The sequence below is a fragment of the Podarcis cretensis genome (genome assembly GCF_951804945.1).
Source record: "Podarcis cretensis genome assembly, chromosome: 8".
NCBI lineage: Eukaryota > Metazoa > Chordata > Lepidosauria > Squamata > Lacertidae > Podarcis > Podarcis cretensis.
This window is the reverse complement of record NC_137177.1, coordinates 7909951-7914562: the sequence shown is the minus strand read 5'-3', so window position 1 is coordinate 7914562 and position 4612 is coordinate 7909951. Positions and strand designations below refer to the sequence as shown.

Below are 4612 nucleotides of genomic sequence, written 5' to 3'. Positions count from 1 at the left end.
CTCCAAAGGAAGGAGATCTTTCAGTGATGATCCTTGACATCTGTTTAAGATAAAAATTTAAGATTAACCATCTGTTTTGGAGGGCAATAGGGCAAGGAGGGCAAGAGGTGAGCTGGTAATTAAGGTTCCTTGTTGAGACACATGTAAGATATATTACTACTTATTTGTCATTTATAGATAGAAGAATATATAGCTTTTTGTTTCCCAAAAAAGGGCATGAGGAAATGGGTGTATCTTTTGTGATTGGTTCTAGCAAACAGCCAATAGGAATTTCAACCAGGCTGATTGGACAGAGGCAGCCACAGGAGGAGCAAGGGGGCTGGATTAAGGAAATATAAGTGCTGGCCAGAATGGCAGGAGGCCAGGCCAGAGCTTGGTAACCATATACCACTGTGCCTCATATTTATTTGTCTGACAAATAAATTATTATTTTAATTTCTCTATTGCTGCGTTGAATATTTCATTCCAGCTAAGCGTTAACCACAAGCAGGGTGCTACACTTCTATTGCTCTTTAAAATACAATACATTAAGTCTGGGAAAGATGACAGTATCATGGATATTTCAAAGAATCAAGTCAGGGTCCAGCAAACTTTTTCAGCAGGGGGCCGGTCCGCTGTCCCTCAGACCTTGTGGGGGGCCGGACTATATTTTGAGGGGGGGAACTGAACGAATTCCTATGCCCCACAAATAACCCAGAGATGCATTTTAAATAAAAGCACACATTCTACTCATGTAATAACACCAGGCAAGCCCCACAAGTAACCCGGAGATGCATTTTAAATAAAAGGACACATTCCACTCATGTAAAAACATGCTGATTCCTAGACTGTCTGCTGGCCGGATTTAGAAGGCGATTGGGCCGGATCTGGCCCCCGGGCCTTAGTTTGCCTACCCGTGAATCAAGTGTTGTACTCCACATTAGTTAGAGCAGTTCTGTTTAAATTAATGGGCATTTACTAACTTCAGTGAGTCTACTCCAAGTATAATTTAGTTGAAGGCAGCCTATTCTCTCCCCCCTCCATTTTATTATCACAACAACCCTGTGAGGTAGGTCAGGCTGAGAGAAAGTGACTGGTCTAAGCCACCCAGTGAGCTCCATTACTTTGTGGATAGATATAAGATCAGGGCAAAGGCCCATCTTAACCAACAGCCTGTTCTCACAGTGGCCAAATAACTGCCCTGATGAGAAGCTTGCAAGAAGATCCTGAGCAAAACAACTGTCATGGTCCGGCTCACGGGCGATCGAAGTCCCGGCAGGGGACGTCAGGACCGGGGGCAAGATGGCGGGGTGGGAGCAGGAATGGGGGTCCAGAAGCCAGGAAGCCAAAAGTCCGAGGGTCAGGAAGCAAGGAGTCACAAAGTCAGGGGTCCAAGGATCAAGAAGCAAGGAGTCACAAAGTCAGGGGTCCGAGGGTCAAGAAGCAAAGAGCCATGAAGTCAAGGGTCCGGGGATCAAGAACAAGGAGTCAGGGGTCTGAGGATCAAGAAGCAAGGAAGCTGAGGTTCAAGGATCAGGAAGCAAGAAGCCAAATGCAACAAGGCAGGGAGTGTGTTGCTGTGGCAAAGAGCCGAAGGGAAATGCTGACCTTATATCTCTTCTCGGCTCTTGCCAGCAGGTGCTGTGAGTTACCAATCAGCCTCACCTGTGGGGCCGTGCCTTGCCTCTTCAGAACAAACTTAGGAAGGCCCCAATCCTGCAGAGTCCTATTGGTCACAGGGCCTGGCTCCTGCACGTACACCTGACAACAACATTATCCCCAGCTGCGATTCCCAGCATCTGGCATCCAGAGACATGGTGTCTCCGATATAGGAGGTAGGGAGCACCCATCACGGCCAGCCTTTTCATCTGTGAATTTGCCAATCCCCTTTTAAAACCTTCCAGGTTAGAGGCCATTACAACATCTTGTGGTGTTGAAAACCATAGTCCTGTGGCAGAGCATTCCATAGGCAGCAAATCTCAGTGTGCCTCTGTGTCTGTGTGTACACTTCTGGATTCCTTGAAGGAAAGATGGGGGAGCAGTGAATGCCGTCATCATATTTATGTTAATCTGGGCAGGATAGTATATTTGCACTTCTTTGGGAGGCAAGAAAAGAAATGTCATCAACACGGCTAAATCAACAGTGTGTTAGAGATGGCAGTTGACAGCAGTATGATTTTGATATTTCAGTGATGGACTATTAAACGCTAATTTCCGCTTGGCCTCTGGACCAAATCAGTACTTTTCTTCCGGATGAACTTAACAAAGTGCACATTTCAGCAGAGTGTGTGTCAGTGGCCGCCTTGGTAATCAAAGCCGGAGAACTGCAATCTTGTTTCCGCTGCCGCCCGCAAATGAATGAGGATTTGGAGAGGGTTTGGCGATCAGCGTCACAAAGGTGGGATTGGCTAGAGAGCAAGAGGCCGGGCCACTTTGACTGGCTCAAAAAGAGAGGGAATTTGGTGGTGTCGATGGCAGTGGATGAGATGGGAAGTGCCTCCTTTGCCTCCGGCGTTAAGCAAAACATCCAGTTGGTTTACTGGCCAGGTTGACTGGGGCTGTTGGCCGGACCTGGGTAGGCCCCAGCAACGTCCACCTTCTCTGATGAGCGATGGAAGGGTTAAACACAAACAGCTGGGTCCTGAAATCTCCATTCAGCATCACTAACCTACTCCAAGATGTGGCCTCAAGCGGCGCTCCCAAGGGACCACTGTCATCACCGTTGTTGAGGGAAGACGAGAACGTCGTCGTAGCAGCAGCAGCCGCCGCCGCCGGTGAGGAACAGCAGAGGTTGAGAAAAGAAGATCTTTCTGGTGAAAGGAGAGGAAAACACGAGAAGCCACCTTTCAGCTACAACGCCCTGATCATGATGGCCATCCGTCAGAGCCCAGAAAAGCGCCTCACTCTCAATGGCATCTACGAGTTCATCATGGGCAGCTTCCCGTACTACAAGGAGAACAAGCAAGGCTGGCAGAACTCCATCCGCCACAATCTCAGCCTCAACAAATGCTTCGTCAAGGTGCCCCGGCACTACGACGACCCTGGCAAGGGCAACTACTGGATGCTGGACCCTTCCAGCGAGGACGTCTTCATCGGAGGAGCCACCGGAAAGCTGCGCAGGAGGCCGTCCACTTCCCGGACCAAGCTGGCCTTCAGGAGAGGAGCTCGGCTGGCTTCGGCCGGGGTGGCCCTGGCCGGATCTCTCTACTGGCCTCTGCCACCTCTTTACGGTGCCTCCTCAGCCTACCTGAGCCATCCCCCTGGCACCTACTCTTCCATTTTCTCCCACCAGGCTATTTCTCCTCCAGTGGGGCACAGACAGGTGGAAGTAGATGGTTCCTACAGCAACCACCAGCAGATCGCCACAGCGATGTTGGCTTCGGCCATCCCTTGCAGCCTCTCCTCACCCGACTGCCTGGACTCCTGCTCTGTCAACTTCCTGGCCGGACAGGCGAATTACATCTTCTCTCAGAGACATCACACCCTGCCAATGAGCCCTCAGGTTGTGCTCCCGTCCAAAGCCACGAGAGATCTCCTCGGAAGAGGTCCTCCAGCTTTCCCCGGGCGACTTTCTCCAGAGCTTCCAAGCTACTTTGCTTTTCAGAATCAGGGCGTTCTTTTTCATCCAAGCCTGCCTTGACTGTATACCCCACAAGCCTCTTCTTCCCTGAAAGAAACATTATTATTTTTAATTCCTGCCTGCTAATATTTGAACCCAGTCAGCCTCCTGTTGTACTGCGTGCTGCGTTGGTTTTCCACCCGTGGTCCGTGAAAAACTCTGGAGAAATGTCGGCGTTTCACCCCACGTGTTTCCTTCTGACCCTTCACTGGTGAAAGCGAGGGCATCTATCAACGTTTACCAACGTGAACTAATTTCTTTGAATGCCTCTCGCTAACCTGAACTATGAGAAAATCTTTGAGGGCTAAGACAAGTCAGCAAGCTTCCCGTGTAGGTCCGAGCTCGGCTTTGCTGCCGACATTTGGCATCAAGACTGGCACTCTGAACACCAAGTGAGACAGAATTGCCCCAGGCAGCTGCCAGTCGGTTTTGATGCCCATAAATTCTGCACATTTTCCCTTGCCTTGATTCCAATTCTACCCTCCCAATGCCTTTGATCAACGTACCGAATAACAGGACGGACTTTCGAACGGGCACAAATGAACAGCAGTAGCTGCCTGCTTCTTTGCAGAGCATGAAATAAGGCATGCCTGATCCTTCACCCAGCAAAGTTCTAACTTAGCTGGGCTGCTGTGATTCAGCCATTAAGCCTCTCCTGCGATTACAACCTTTGAGCTGTGTGATCCTCCAGGGCACATTGGTTTAGGAGCCAACAGCAAGACTTCTGTTGTGCTAAATATGTTTAAGGCTGAAGAGCCCATGGGTCTCAGACATCTTTGTGTGGCAGGTTTGGGGGTTGCTTTTTTTTATTGATAATTCATAAGCAGCATCAATGTGCATGGCATTTACTGAGGGGTGTGTGCGTGTGTGGAACCACCAGACCCCTATCCCCCAAGGAGCTTCGACTATAAATTTCATCAGTGCAGTAAGCTAATAGCAGAGGGTGGGAATGGAAGACAGAGGAGAAAACACAGTTTGATTGCGCTGAGTGTCAAGGCTTCTCATCTGCAGCTG

General features: G+C 49.6%; 1 pseudogene across 1 annotated transcript; it reads left to right on the top strand.

Annotated features, from left to right (window-relative positions):
• Nucleotides 1-1912: 1912 nt before the first annotated feature.
• Nucleotides 1913-3619, top strand: LOC307223370 (forkhead box protein G1 pseudogene; annotated as a pseudogene). Its single transcript has one exon. The product of its transcript is annotated as a forkhead box protein G1 pseudogene (transcript).
• The last annotated feature ends 993 nt before the right edge of the window (nucleotides 3620-4612 follow it).